Below are 16461 nucleotides of genomic sequence, written 5' to 3' on the forward strand. Positions count from 1 at the left end.
TATAGATGGATGTTGAGGATGTTAGGCTAAGAGAAGTGAGCCAGTTATAAAGCACAAACACTGATTCCTCTTATATGGGTTGTCCAGAATAGTAAAATTTATAAAAGTAGAAAGTAGAATGGTGATTGTCAGGGGCTGAGGGGAAGGGAAACAGGAACTATTGTTTAATAGAAATGTTTCAATTTTTCAATTTGGGAAGGAGAACGTTTCTAGAGATGGATGGCATTGACAGCAGATGAAAATTTTCTGGAGACAGAGGGTGATGATGGTTTCCTTAATGCCGCTGGACTATACACTTAAAACTGATTAAATGGCCGGCACCGCGGCTCACTAGGCTAATCCTCCGCCTTGCGGCGCCAGCACACCGGGTTCTAGTCCCGGTCGCGGCGCCTGATTCTGTCCCAGTTGCCCCTCTTCCAGCCCAGCTCTCTCCTGTGGCCAGGGAGTGCGGTGGAGGATGGCCCGAGTGCTTGGGCCCTGCACCCCATGGGAGACCAGGATAAGTACCTGGCTCCTGCCTTCGGATCAGCGTGGTGCGCCGGCTGCAGCGCAGCCGTGAACCAACGGCAAAAGGAAGACCTTTCTCTCTGTCTCTCTCTCTCTCTCGCTGTCCATTCTGCCTGTCAAAAAAATATATAAATAAATAAATTGACAAATTGTGTGTTGTAGAGATTTTGCCACAGAAAACTAAAGAGAATATGATTATAAAATTAAACTGCAGAGAAGAATTTTGTTTTTCCACTGAGTCTTCCTAGAAATGAAATAGGAAATAAGAAGAATTTTCTTCCAGAGCCGAGAAGACCTGTAACCTCTCTCCTTGCTATGGGAAACTGGTCCAAATCTTTGCTTAGGCAGCTGGGTCTAGTAAGGGCACATCACTATTGCCTTGGAACTTGAGGATTAAATGAGTCCTTTAAATTTTGTGCCCCTCCCTGTTCTTAATGGGACAACAGGCATACACATTTATTGATTCAATAAGCTTTCTTAAAATTTTTTTTATTTTGATTTTTTTTTCTTTATAGAGAAAATCCAACATAATCCCAAAACAAATACAAACTAATAAGAGATTTAAGCAAGATTACAGGATATGAGATTAATATATACAATCAAGAAGATTGCTATGTAGCAGCAAGAAACAAAGAGGAAACAACTTTAAAGGGCAAAATACAGACTAGGAAATGAATATCTATAATAGAAATAAGACAAGGGAGGATTCATTTACATATCATCAAATATTCTTTTTTTAAAAAAAAACTATAGTAGTATGTAATTCCTAGCAGTTTGTATGATAAAGACTTAAAACAAATGTTGACAAAACACTGTATTTGCAGCAAAACTGATACACACAGACATCTCTCTTTCTTTCTTTCTAAATTTTAGTTCCCACATATAAGGGAGAACATGTGATATTTGTCTTTCTGTGTCTGGCTTATTTCACTCAACATGATGGATGTCCTTCACTTCTAACCATTCTGCCACAAATTACAGGATTTCATTCTTTTTTGTAGCTGAATAATACTCCATTGTGCGTGCGTGTGTGTGTGTGATATTTTCTTTACCTATTCATCCATTGATGAACACCTTGGTTGATTCCATATTTGAGCTACTGTGATCACTGCTGCTATAAACATGATGGTATGAGCATTTCTCTGGTACAAGACATTCATGTCTTTGGGGTATGTACCCAGTAGTGGGATTGCTGGATCATATAGCAAGTCTATTTCTAATTTTTTAATTAGTCTCCCTCCTCTTTTCCACAGTGGCTGCACTACTTTATATTCTCATCAACTGCATGTAAGAGTTTGCCTTTCTCCACATCTGTGCCAGCATTTGTTACTCTCTTCCAGATAATAGCCATTCTGACAGCAGTGAGGTGATATCCAATTGTGGTTTTGATTTGTATTTCCCTGATGGCTAGCGATATTGAGCATTTTTTCATATATTTATTGGCCATTTATATTTGTCTTTTGAGAGCTGTTTACTCATGTCCTCTGCTCATTTCTTAACTGCATGGGCTGTCTCTTTGTTGTAGAATTTCTCGAGTTGCTGATATATTAATCCTCTGCCAGGTAAGTAGCTCACCCAATTCTATTGGACGCTTCTTCACTCTAGTGTTCCCTTTGCTGTGCAGAAGCTTCTGAGTTTGAAACGATGCTACTTGTTGCTTTGCTTTGGGAGTCTTATCCAGGAAGTCATCACCTGCACCAATGTCTTGGAGTGTTTCCTTTACATTTTCTTCCAGCAATTTCATAGTCTAGGGTTTTAAATTTAGATCTTTGATCCACTTGGAGTTGATTTTTATAGTTGGTGAGAGGTAAGGTTCTAATTTCATTCCTCTACATGTATATATCCAATTTAACCAGCACCATTTATTGAAGAGATTATCCTTTCTCCAATGTATATTCTGGGTACTTTTGTCAAATATGAGTTGGCGATATGTACCTGGATTGCCTTCTGGGCTTCCTGTTCTGCTCCATTGATCCATCTGTTGGATATTCCTTACTACCATTCCCAAAGCAGATGTCACTAACTAATCACACATTCTTCCCATTGAGATAAGAAGCCAATTCAGAATTTTTCTTGACACATCTCTGTAATGTGAATGGATGTCAGCATGAATCAAAATGTAGCTTTCCATTACAAGGTGTGGAGGAGAGCTCTCACGGATTTCAGGCAGCTGGCATCATATTCAAGTTCAGAGCCAGGTTGGTATCAGGATATGGGGCCTACAGGAGGAGTAGTGAGCACTGACTAGTGCGCTCAGTAAGTAGGTGGTGACGGGGCCTCACAAGGATTCAAAGCCAGGCTTATCCATGAGCCAGCTCCTTAAATAAGTATTAGGTACCAGGCGAGTGCCAGAGAATAAATGAACATCTAAGTCAAAATCAACATTAGCCTGGTTTTCCTCCTGCAGTTTGTTTTTTTAAAGATTTATTTATTTATTTGAAAGGCAGAGTTACAGAGAGGCAGTGGCAGAGAGAGAAAGTCTTCCATCCATTGGTTCACTCCCCAGATGGTTGCACAGATCTGAAGCCAGGAGCCAGGAGCTTCTTCCAGGTTTCCCACACGGGTGCAGGGGCCCAAGGACTTGGGCCATCTTCTATTGCTTTACCAGGCCATAGCAGAGAGCTGGATTGGAAGCAGAGCAGCTGGGACTTAAACCAGCAGCCATATGAATGTCACACTGCAAGCAACAGCTTTACCCACTAAGCCACAGCTCCAGCCTCTCCTCCTGCAGTCTGTATAAGATTATGCAATGTGGGACTTGAGGAAGAAAAACAAAATCCCCAAATGCCCACCATGTATTAGCGTGAGCTTTCTTTGCTAAGATTATTCTTGGGTTAGAAGCACTCAGAAGGCAGAAGGCTTTTCAAGGACCTTCCACTTTTGAGCTTCTGAGTTCTTTCTTCCACCCTGAAGGCTGTATCACCTTTCTCTTTCCCTGCATCCCTGTTAACTCTGTCCCTTCTAGAAGGAAGCCCTCCTTTTCCCAGGCTCACCTCTGCATCCGGTTCTAGTCATAGTTTCTCTGGCTCTAGTAATTACTGCCTATGCCTCCTGGGGCAAACAGACCTATGCAGACCTTGGCTCCTGGTATACTTATAGGACCTACTTCTGATCCTTGAATCTGGCTTGAAACAGGAAAATCAACCTAAAAAAAGGTAATTCAAGATCTGTCTTCTCCTTTCCTGTTAAGCACTTTAGGTACGTGATCCTATCCATTATCCTAATAATTCTGTGAGATAGATACTATTACCCTCATTTTGCTAAGAAGTTCTCTATCTAACCCAACTTCATTCAGCAAGCACATGGCAGAATGCTGTTGGCCTCTGAACCCTGCACCCAAATCAGACTACTTGTTAGCACATTGATAGGATTGTTGCCTGGATTCCCTATGTTCTTGGGTCTGAGTGGTTCCTGTGATACTTCCAAAGTTTCTCATTGAAAGGTATAAAAGTATAGTAATGGAGTTTCTGGCAGTGGAGCAGATTTTGGGCCCACACAACCCTTACCCAATTAGAAGACCTATTCCTAGAAGAACCACAGACTCAGATTTCTCAATTAGGACATACGAGAGAGTCCTGCAGGAGAAATTAAGGAACTCCAGATGTGGGAGAAATGTGGGAGACTCAGAATAGCTAAAACAATTTTGCAAAAGAAGAACAAATTCAGAAGTCACTCTTCTTGATTTCAAAATTTGCTGTAAAGCTACAATATCAAGACAGTGTGGTAAGACATAAGGATAGGACTGTAGATCAATGGAATAGATTTGAGAATCCAGAAGTAAATTTATACATTTACGGTCAATTGATTTTTAACAGAACTATTCAATGGAAGAATAACAGTCTTTTCTGCAAATGACACCAGGACAACTGAATAGCCACATGGGAAAGACTGAAGTTTGATTCCCCTACTTCACACCATATGCAAAAAGTAACAAAGAACCAAAGACCCAAATGTAAAACAAAAACTTACAGCTTTTGGAAGAAAATACAAGAGACCATCAAGAAAGTAAAAGAACAACTTAAAGAATGGGAGAAATATTAGCAAATCAAAATATCTTGTGTCTAATATCTACAATATGTAAGGAATTCTTAAAAATCAATAATAAACAAAAGCTCAATTTTAAAACGGGAAAATATTATTTAAATAACTTTTTTTTCATTTTGCATAAAAGGCAAAGAGAGAGAGAGAGAGAGAGATAGGCAAGGAGAGAGAGAAAGCAAGAAAGAGATCTCACATTTGCTGGTTCACTTCCCAAGTGCTTGCAACAATGGGCTGGGCCAGGCTGAAGCCAGCCAGGACTCTTATGTGAATGGAAGTGACACAAAGACTTGAACTATCAGCTCCTACCTTCCAGGGTGCCGGTGGCAGGCAGCCAGAATCAGAGGGAAAGCCAGGACTTGAATCTAGGCATTCTGATACAGGATGTTGGTGTCCTAAGCGGCATCTTAACCACTGCAACAAATATCAGGCCTGTGCAAAGGATTTAATAGACATTTCCTCAAAAAATATATACAAATAGTAAGCATTGAAAAGTGCTTGGCATCATTAGTCATTAGGTAAATGTAAATCAAAACCACAAGTAAATGCCACTTTATACCCAGTCGGCTGGCTACCACTTAAAAAACAAAAATAAATGGAAAATAAGTGTTGATAAGAATGTGGAAAAATTGGAACTCTTATTTACATTGCTAGTGGAAATATCTAATGATGAAACTACTTTGGAAAGCAGTCTGTCGGTTCTTCAAAAGGTTGATCACGGAATGACCGTTGACTCAGCAATTCTACTGCTAGGCATATACCCAAGAGAAATAAAAACAGGCTTTGAAAAAAAACTTTCACATGAATGTTCATCGTATTACTGACCCCAGGTTCTTTGACTCCCTTCAGTCACTGATAAGGGGCCAACATGCAACCCAGACAAGGTTTACTGCAGAGTCATTCTGAACAGAAGGGACACAGAGCAGGGTAGAAAGAGGGACCTCTGATTTGGCTCCCCAGCGGGAGCAACACAGGGATTTTTACTGGGTTGGGGAGGCAGAGACACGCCATCTCTGCCTGCGGCTCATCCTCCTTGGCACATAGCACCCCAGTTTGCACCAAGCTCTGAGTTATGCCCCAGTCCAGTTGCTTTTTCTGCACCCAAGTTGCTCAAAATGGTGGTGTTACAAATTATTACCTCCACAGGAAGGCCTTATATTGGCAGAACAGGCTATTTTGGGCTTACGAGCAGGTTGGGGGACGTCTCTAAACAGGTACTAGGGTTTCGTTGGCAGTGAGGGTTAGGATCTTCCTTTTCCTGATTGGTGCAGACCGGGAGACAGAGGCAGGTCAGGTTGAGAAGGACCTGGCTTAGTAAGTTCTGTTCCTGTCCTTTCTCAATACCAGCATTAGTCACAGCAGCCAAAAGGTAGAAACAGCCCGAGTGTGCCACAGCTGATGAGTGTGTAACTGTAACATAGCATATCTATACAGTGGAATATTATTCAGCCATAAAGAGCAAAGAAGTACTGACGCATGCTACAGCATTTAAGAATCCTAAAAACATCATACTAAGAGAAAGAAGTCTGACACAAAAGGTCACATATTGGGTGACTTTATTTGTATGAAATGTGTAGAATAAGCAAATCCACACAAAAACTAGGGTAATGGTTGTCAGTGCCTGGGTGTAGGGAGAAATGGAGAATGACAATATATATGGGCTTTCTTTCAGTGTGATGAAAATGTTCTCAAATGATATAGTAGTGCTGGCTATAAAACTCTGAATATATGAAAGACCACTGCATTATACACTTCTCAAATGGTGAGTTTTATAGAAGGTAGATTATATCTCAATTTTGAAAAGTTGAAAAATATTGCCTGCTCAATATTAAAGAAAAAAAAAGCAAAAATTTTCTAGTGTTTTTGTTTGTTTTCCAATTTATGCCACTGGGGACAGGGAAAGAGATTTTTGTTCTCATTTCCACCAACTGTTGAGAAGATCAATTTTAAGATCACAACCAATGACTAAACCAGCAAGGGGTGAAGAGGGCTAGGAAATTCAAGAAACAGTGTTTCCAAGGAACTCAATTGTCTTAGAGTTCCCCCAGAAACAGAACCCAAGACAAGCATTTAAGTGCAAATAGAGTCTATTTGGGAGGTGAAGGAAATACCAGCAGGGGAGCAGGAAAGTGAGTCAGGAAAGGGAAGACTGCCAATGAAGTGTGCATTACCAAGTAAGTCACCACTAGGGAAACCGGCCCTTGATCCATTGGGGAGCTCTGGGAACCAGTGTTTAAATGCATCTCAGATTTACCCTCAGCCCTAGGGGCTAGAGAGTGGGATATTTATACTACAGCTCTTGATTCATTAGCTGAGGGTTAGCTCCTCCAGCAGCAAGAAAAGCCCTTAAGCAAAGAAAGGCATGTGCTGGTAGTTGGACTTTGTGCAGACTTGCATTGGAATGGAACATCCCATAGAGATATGGGTAGGGCTAAATAGTTTCTATCTATTATTTAGAGCTCTCTACAGGTGGTTATAGATTATGGATTTTGAAATTAAAAGACCTGCATTAGAGTGCCACCACTTAGGGCAAGCCACTCAGCTTGCTATGACTCATTTCATTATATGCAAAATGTGGGAAGGGCCCTTCCTGGCACTCCATACACTATGCCTGTCTCACCCTGAGACCAGCCCCTTCCCCCAAGTCCATCACTGCAATCAGAGGTGCCGCTGGCATATCTGACAAGCTACCCTGAAAGTCTCAGACACTGGTCTAGCAGCATGGTGATGAAGGGCTCCAGACATCAGAGAGAGAGACTGGGCTGGACGTGCATGCAGGAGATGTAATCGGCCTCCAAGTCAATGAAGAGTGCCTGCATTGCCAGCTGCCTGTATGCACATGACTGTGGAGAGAGCCATCCTTATTGAGACAGTTGTGGCCATGGCTGCTGAGATGCAGTGGTTCAGCTGCAACATCTTCTCTACCTAAGAATATGCAGCACCTGCCATTACCAAGGCTGGCATTCCAGGGTGCAAGTGGGTACCTGTGCTGCATCAAGAAGACACTGTGCTTTAAGGCCAGAACCCTCACCATGATTCTGGATGACAGCAGTGACTTCAACAAGCTCCTCCCTACCACGCACCCCCAGCTCCTGTTGGGCATCTGCGGCGTCTTTGAGATGATCACAACTATAGATGATATTGACACCTGCCATCAATATCAACATCAAGTTTGATCATCTTTGTGGCTGCTGCAAGAAGTCCTCATACGTGGCACTGAATGGGCTACACACGTGATGACTGTGGGCAAGGGGACAGTGGTAGCTAGTTATGGCAATGTGAGCAAGGAATTTCAGGGCCCACATCATCACCACTGAGATTGACTTCATCAATGCACAGGAAACTGTGGAGTGCCATGAGGTGACCACTCCAGACAAGGCTTGTAAGGAACATAACATCTTGCCTCTCCTCCCCAAGAGCAAGCGGCACCAACTTTACAATTGGTTTGTTGGTGGTGGTCCCCATTGACTCTCGGGCTGATCCCTCAGTCTTTGGCCTCTCTGCATTGCTCATATGGCTCCAAATGTGGCAAAGGGAAACAGAGGCCTCTCCTCAAGCCCTCATCATTATGGAGATGCAAGGGAGATGGCCACAGGGACCCACGAGCTCAGGAGTCTTAGAACTACTCAAGCATTCCTTCCTTAGGCTGGGAGTAGGCAGTGGTTGTCACAAAGCTCCTGCACTCTATCATCTGGGCCTGCATCTAGCCTGGCATTTAGAGCTTCCCAGACTCCTTAGCCCATGACAAGTAAGGAGGAGCTATACTGAAGGACAAGAAGGAACTATCAGAATTTGAATATTCCTGAGAACCTGGCGTAGGGATCGCCTTCTCTTAAACCTCAGAACAATGATATTTGTACTTTTTTTTAAAAAAAGATTTATTTATTTATTTGAAAGTCAGAATTACACAGAGAAAGGAGAGACAGAGAGAGAGAGAGAGAGAAAGAGAGAGGTCTTCCATCCGATGGTTTGCTCCCCAGATGGCTGCAATGGCCAGAGCTGCGCTGATCTGAAGCCAGGAGCCAGGAGCTTCATCTGGGTCTCCCACACAGGTGCAGGGGCCCAAGGACTTGGGCCATCTTCTACTGCTTTCCCAGGCTATAGCAGAGAGCTGGATTGGAAGAGGAGCATCTGGGACTGGAACCGGCGCCCATATGGGATGCTGGCGCTTCATGCAGGGCGTTAACCCGCTGTGCCACAGCGCCAGCCCCACAATGATATTTGTACTTTTAAATACTTTTTTTTTTTAATTTGGCAGACTGAGAGACAGAATGCCCATCTGCTGGTTAACTCCCCAAATACCTACAGCTGGGCTAGGGTGAAACTGGGAGCCAGACATTCAGTCCAGGTCACCTATGGTGGGGGTGGGTATGGGGGGTAGGAACCCAATCAGCTGAGCCATCATGATGCTGTCTCTCAAGGTCTGCAATAGCTGGAAGCTGGAGTCAGGAGTCAGAGCTGGGATCTGAACCCAAACAATCTAATACGGGATGTGGGTATCTTAACCACTTGGCTTAGGGACTCTCTATGAGGTTGGTACTTTCAGTTCCTGTTTAACAGGCATCAGAATAACTCCTGTAAGGGACAACCAAGAAAGGACAAGAGAAGTGATGGCCACAGTTGAGAGGGGCCGGAGACAAAGGAAAGCAGACACAGACATGCCACCACTTTGTAACATGATAGTTCATATCATAATCCTGGGTCAAAAAGAAATTATACTACTTACAATGTTTATGTAATAACTAGAGTGTTAAAAGAAAGAAGGAGAGTAGCTAAATAAAAATTTTGGTTCCTGAAAGAACACAAAACTTGGATGGAGGGAGTGAAAACATATAAATCATTGAAAGGATGAAATAAAATGACATTTATAAATATTTCCTGCTATATGCATATAGCTTATTGTAGTTATTAGGTCTTTTGTTTTTTTTTTTTTTTAAAGAAAATAAGACAGTGACTAAAGATATAACTTACAGAGTTGGAGTAGAATCAGAGTAATCTTCCTCATTCACTTAACTTTTTAACAGTAAGCATCAACATTCACAATGACAACCCAGAAGCCCAATTGGGTTCATCCACCCATGAAGTCTACATACAGACGACTGTGGCACAGACTGCAAAATGTTGATCCAAGCATAATTCATCTTCTTGCTGCACTAACAGGAAGATTACTTCTCCAGGCCTTCTTTGCACCGAGGGGAGGCCATCTGGCTGAGTTCTGGCCAATGGGGTGGAATGTGTTCCGTTCCCTGGTTGGTCAATAAAAACTTCCAAGTCTCTTTCTGTGCTCCTTTCTCCCCAGGGATTGACAGAAATGAAGAAAACTGCCAGGAGACTTTGGAAGCCATATGTTGAAGATAACAGAGCCTCAAATGACTTTTTTAAAAAGATTTATTTGAAAGTCAGAGTTACAGAGAGACACAGAGAGGCAAAGGAGAGAGAGAGAGAGAGAGAGACAGAGTTTTCCATCCACTGGTTCACGCCCCAATTGGCTGCAATGGCTGGAGCTGCACCAATCCAAAGCCAGGAGCCTGGAGCTTCTTCTGGGTCTCCCACATGGGTGCAGGGGCCCAAGCACTTGGACCGTCTTCTACTGCTTTCTCAGGCCACAGCAGAGAGATGGATCAGAAGTAGAGCAGCCAGGGCTCTAGCTGGCACCATGAGGGATGCTAGCACTGCAGGCAGCAGCTTTACCTGCTATGCCACAGTGCCAGCCCCTCAAATGACTTAATGGTGGTAGATGACCACCAATCTGACTACCACATGCAGTATTGTTATATAAGTAAGAATGTAAGACATGCCTATGGGGTTCAAGTCACTTTACATTTTGGGGTTTATTTGCTGTAGCAGCTATCATTACCCTATCAAACTCATATTCATTAGAAAGACTTCCTCAAAAGGGAGTATTGGTTTAACTATGAACTTATAAGGTTCACTAAGTGGAGCTTTTTCAAATCTGGTGTTACTGTGGTTGTGTTTTGGAGGGAGCTATTACTATATGGTATATAATCCATGTGTTGTGAAGAAAACTCCAGCCTTTCTAAAGCAGTCTTCCAACTAGAAAATTCATCACACCCTTGGCTAGTGCTAAGAAGAAGGAGCAGGGAATTATGTCCCCATCATAGCAGGTACTTCCTGCCCAGCAATCTGCAACCTTAAGTGATTCCTAGAGGACTGCAGGGGGCAAGTTACAGCTTATTTTTTTATTATTTTTTAAAAAGATTTATTTACTTACTTGAAAGAGTTTTACAGGGGGTGGGAGGAAGGAGCCATAGAAAGAGAGAGAGAGGGAAAGTGAGAGAGAGATCCCCTAGGACAAAATTTTGGTGTAATTTTGCAGCTCAATCATTTTCCTTCCTTTGTGTTTTCTTCTTGCTTCTTTGTGGTCCAGATGCCAAACTGGGATGTCAAAATGAAGAAACCAAACGGATTGGATGGAAGCCACTTGTTCTGCCATTTTTATAGATGTTCACGTTGCACATCAAATCCAAGGCTGATTGTTCCACACTTAGCCTATGAGGTTGACAACAATTTTTTTCTTAGTTCTGTGATCATCAGTTATTTCACATTCACCAATATAACCATACTTGATCACCAGAGTTTGAAAACAGCTGATGACTTTGGAGTTCAGCCTAATGACAACCTGATGTTTGCCTCTCTTTTTGGCATTGTTGATACTCTTAGGAGCATCAGTCAGGACATTTATGCACACTATGGTCGTGGCACAGAAAGACGGTGAGAAGAGCTCTTTTTTGGCTTTTAACACAATATACGAACTCTTGTTTCTGTCATTGAAAATTTTCTGAAGATATTTTAAAGGGAATATCGTATTCTATACCATAGATGTGTCATGGTTTATTTAATGCATTACTCATTGTTTGATGTTTGACTTTATAACTGACATAAAAGCTCTCTAGCTTCAGATATAAATGCATTCAGGTCCAGCTTTCTTCTTTTTTGTTGTAACTGAGACATAACTTACATAGAGTACAGTGCACTAATCTTAAATGTACAGACTGATGAATTTTTACATAGATCTGCAAACTTAAAACACAACCCCAATCTTTTTTTTTAAAGATTTATTTTATTTTGAAAAAGTTGATTTATTTATTTGAAAGAGTTACAGAGAGAGGAGAGGCAGAGAGAGAGAGGTCTTCCATCTGCTGGTTCACTGCCCAGTTGGCCCCAATGGCCTGAGTTGTGCCGATCCGAAGCCAGGAGCCAGGAGCTTCATCTGGGTCTCCCACGCAGGTGCAGGGGCCCAAGGACTTGGGCCATCTACTGCTTTCCCAGGCCATAGCAGAGAGAGCTGGATCGGAAGAGGAGCAGCAGGGACTAGAACCGGTGCTCATATGGGATGCCGCTGCTGCAGGCCAGGGCTTTAACCCGCTGCGCCACAGCGGCGACCCACAACCCCCTTTCCTAGTCATCTCCCCGAACTCACTATTTTGACTCTAATTGTCATTATCTTTGTCCGTTCTTAAACTTCACAAATGAAATCAAAGTGAATGCACTATTTTGTGTCTTTTGTTCAGGGTAATTCTTTGATATTCATCTACATCGTTACAGGTTTCCATGGTTTGTTCTTTTTTATTACTGAATAATGCTCTATCTCGACTATATAAATAGATCACATTTTATCTATTCTCCTCCTGATGGATATTTGGTGGTTCCTGGTTTGGGGTTATGAAGAACAGAAATGCTACAAACATTCATGTATATAAAAATTTGTGGACATATTCACTCAGTTCTTTAGGGTACATATTTATAAGTTGAAATTCTAGGTCATAGGGTAGGTATATATTTCTCTTTAGTGGTTACTACTAAACTGTTTTATAAGGTGTTTATATTAAATTTCCACCAATATATAAAAGTTCTGGTTGTTCCACATCCTTAGCAATACTTGGTACTTCCATTCAAAAAATTATTTATTTATTTATTGATTGATTGATTGATTTGAAAGTAAGAGTTACAGAGAGACAGGGGTCCCATATCAGAGTACCTAGGTTCAAGTCCCAGCTCTGCTTCCAATTCCAGCTTCCTATTAAATGCAGACCCTGGGAGGAAGTAGGTAATGGTTCAAGTTCCTGGGTCCCTCTCACCCATGTGGGAAACCCAGAATGAGTTCAAGCTTCTGGCTTTGGCCTGGCCCAGTCTCAGCCATTGGAGGCATTTGAAGAGTGAATCAGCAGGTGAAAGATATCCGTGTCCTGTCTCTCTGACTTTCCAAATAAACAAAAATGAATTAATTTAAAAATGAAAAAATATGAGCAAAGAAATGTCTGGGTATATCAGTATTGCTGCAAATATAGTTTTTGTCAAACTTAGTTTTATACCTTTGTCACCCCAGTGGTTAAAAATGTTACACTCCTATAGTTTTAATGATCTGTGATTACTTCAAAGTTTATTAGGCATGGTGAAATGGTCATTTTTGCATTTGGCTGTTGTTTATAGTCCTTGCCTATATTTCCATGAACTAGGATATTTTTGCTTTTTGAATGTTGAACATTTTATGGAGAATTAATGCCTTAACTCTAATGTAAATTAAAAATATGTTACCTCAAAAACTAAGAAAGAAGGAAAGAATTAGGGGAAGGAAGGAAGGAAGGGGAAAGAGGGAGGGGGTTAGGGAAAATCATTATATTGTTAGAATTGTATCTATGAACCATAGGAATTTGTTAAAAAATAAGTAAGTAAAAATTTGAAAAAATTTGAAAGTCTGATAAAAATACATACTTTGAAAAAACTTGTACTTTCCTTTTACAGTATTTCTTACAATTATAATAAACTTTGATCTCAAAAATTGGAAAAAAATTTAATAAAAATTTTTAAAAAATCAACGCTTGCATTAGAGTTTACAGTGCACATAAGACAAATCAACTTTCAAACAACACAATCACTTCACAGGTAGTTCAAGTACCTTGCATTACCAATTCCTGCCTCTTATCCCTTTAAATTGTGATGTTGTTCCTTTCACTTATGCATAAGCAATAATCACTCGTTATATTGTTATTCTGAACAAAATGTTACCTGCTAGTTCAATTAAGAAAAAGATTTTATTTTCCCTTCATTTATTATTTCTCTAATCTTCTTCCCTTCTTTATGCAGGTCTGAGTGCTTTAAAACAATATAATTTCCTTCTCTCTGAAGAACTTTGAACATTTCTTGCAAGTCAGGTCTACTAGTGACAAATTCCTTCAATTTTTGTTTGTTGGAGGAAGTCTTTGTTTCAGGTCCTGTGCCATGGCACAGTAGGTTAAGCCTCCGCCTGCAGCACTGGCATCAGATATGGGTGCCGGTTCCAGTCCCAGCTGCTCCACTTCTGATCCAGCTCCGTGCTAATGTGTCTGGGAAAGCAGCAGAACATAGCCCAAGTCCCTGGGTCCCTGCACTCATGTGGGAAACCCCGAAGAAGCTCCTGCTCCTGATTGGCGCAGCTCCGGCCATTGCAGTCAATTGGGGAGTGAACTAGTAGATGGAAGACCTCTCTCTCTCTTTCTCTCTCTCTTTTTCTGCCTCTCCTTCTCTCTCTGTGTAACTCTTTCAAATAAAATAAATAAATCTTGGCTCGTGACGCGGCTCACTAGGCTAATCCTCTGCCGGCAGCGCCGGTACCCCAGGTTCTAGTCCTGGTTGGGGCGCCAGATTCTGTCCTGGTTGCTCCTCTTCCAGGCCAGCTCTCTGCTGTGGCCCGGGAGTGCAGTGGAGGATGGCCCAAGTGCTTGGGCCCTGCACCCCATGGGAGACCAGGAGGAAGCACCTGGCTTCTGGCTTCGGATCAGCGCAGCACACCGGCCGTGGCGGCCATTTGGGGGGTGAACCAACGGAAGGAAGACATTTCTCTCTGTCTCTCTCTCTCTGTCTAACTCTTTCTGTCAAAAAAAATTAAGGGCAGGCACTGCGGCTCACTAGGCTAATCCTCCGCCCTGCGGCGCCGGCACACCGGGTTCTAGTCCCGGTAGGGGCGCCGGATTCTGTCTCGGTTGCCCCTCTTCCAGGCCAGCTCTCTGCTGTGGCCAGGGAGTGCAGTGGAGGATGGCCCAAGTGCTTGGGCCCTGCACCCCATGGGAGACCAGGAGAAGCACCTGGCTCCTGCCATCAGATCAGCACGGTGCGTTGGCTGCGGCGGCCATTGGAGGTGAACCAACGGCAAAAGGAAGACCTTTCTCTCTGTCTCTCTCTCTCACTGTCCACTCTGCCTGTCAAAAAAAAAAATTAAGTAAATAAATAAATCTTTATATATATATATATATATATATATATATATATATATATAACATGTAGAATTTCTGGTTGTGGTTCTTTATAACACTCTTTTCTTGTTGGCTTGTTCCTGAAAAGAAGTCTAAGATAATTTGTACCATTATTTCTCTGTGAATAAACTGTTTTCTTCTTCTCTGGCATCATTCAAGATTTTCTTCTTGTCTTTGACTTTCTGCAGTTTGCATGTGACATGTATGTATGTATGTATGTATCCTATATGTATGTATGTATGTATTCTGCTTGGTGTTCTCTGAACTTTTGAGATCTGGGGTTTGGTTCTGTTGTTAATTTTGAAAAATTCTTGCCAATATTATTTAAAATATTTCTTTTGTTCTTTTCTCTCTTTTGTCTTTCTTCACAGTCTTATTATACATACATTATACCTTTTATAACCATTCCCTGCTACTTGGATTCTGTTCTGTCATTTTAATTCTTTTCTTTCTCCTTGAAGTTCACATTTTGTGGTTTCTACTGGCATATCTTCAAACTCGCTCATTCCCTCCTTGGCCCCGATTACTAGTGAGCCTATCAAAGGCATGCTTCCTTTCTGTTACACAATTGCTGTATTCCCAGACCTTTCTCTGGATTCTTTGAGCTGCAATCTCTCTGCATACATTACTCATTTGTTCTTGGAGGATGTCTATTTTTGCCATTAGAGCCCTCAGTATACTAATTGTTATTTTAATTCAAAAATATTTGCTATATTTGAATTTGGTCCAAATGCTTTGTCTCTCCAGACTGTGTGTTGTTTCATTTTTATTAATTTTATCTCTTAGTGTGCTTTGTAATTTTCTGTTTACAGCCTTACATGATGCATCAGGTAAAAGCAACTGAGTAGGACTTTAGGGAGACTTTGTTGTTTATCTGGCTAGTTCTGAAGTGTTTACTATCTGCTACAGATGTGATGTCAGAGGCTGACAATTCCTCCAGTGTCCTCATTTTTACCTCTCTTCTCGTTTGGGATTTTACTAGAGATCTTTTCAATAGGTTCTTAGGTTTGCAATTCTTTTAGCTGAAATCCTGTTACTTTATAGGAGCCAAATGGATATTGTGGTACGGTGCTGGAAGAGGGGCGTTTTCTGTAATGCTAGGTCTCGGTCTTTCAGTGAGCCTTAGTTGGGTTTTTCCTTTCTCCCACATTGGTTAGTCTTTGGTAAAATGCCAGTAGGTAAGGCACTTGCAAATTAGTTTCTCTTGAAGACAGGCACTGTTAAGGCAAACAGAGAGCTCTGGATGACTTTCAAAAGGTTACTTTACCCTGTTCTCTGCTGAAAGCATATGTAGATTTTTCTCCAGTCTTCATAGTGAAAAATCTGGTAGGGATCCTGGGTATGAAACTAGAGAGTGTGTGGAGACCTCCTTAAGATTGGGTGCCTCCAGAGTTTTTAAACTCCCACACTTGACCACACTGAGGCTCAGTTATTTGTCAATTGTGATTTTAAAAACTGCTACAGGGGCAGGCACTGGGGAAGGGGACAGGTGGTTAAGCTGTCTCCTGGCATGCCAGCATCCCATCCTGGAGTGACTGAGATCCCTTCCAGCCCACTTCTTATTAATGTGCGTGCTATGAGGTATTAGTGGCTCAAGTACTTGATTCCCTGCCCCCTATGTGGGGGTCTTGAATGGAATTCCTAGCTCTTGGCTTTGACTTGGCCC

At 41.9% G+C, this 16461-nt stretch overlaps 1 protein-coding gene across 8 annotated transcripts in view; it reads right to left on the minus strand.

Annotated features, from left to right (window-relative positions):
• Window positions 1-16461, minus strand: part of RTKN2 (rhotekin 2) — a 140184-nt gene that overhangs the window by 10374 nt on the left and 113349 nt on the right. The gene's annotated exons all lie outside the window — the stretch shown is intronic.

This window comes from Oryctolagus cuniculus, chromosome 15 (genome assembly GCF_964237555.1).
Source record: "Oryctolagus cuniculus chromosome 15, mOryCun1.1, whole genome shotgun sequence".
Classification (NCBI taxonomy): Eukaryota; Metazoa; Chordata; class Mammalia; order Lagomorpha; family Leporidae; genus Oryctolagus; species Oryctolagus cuniculus.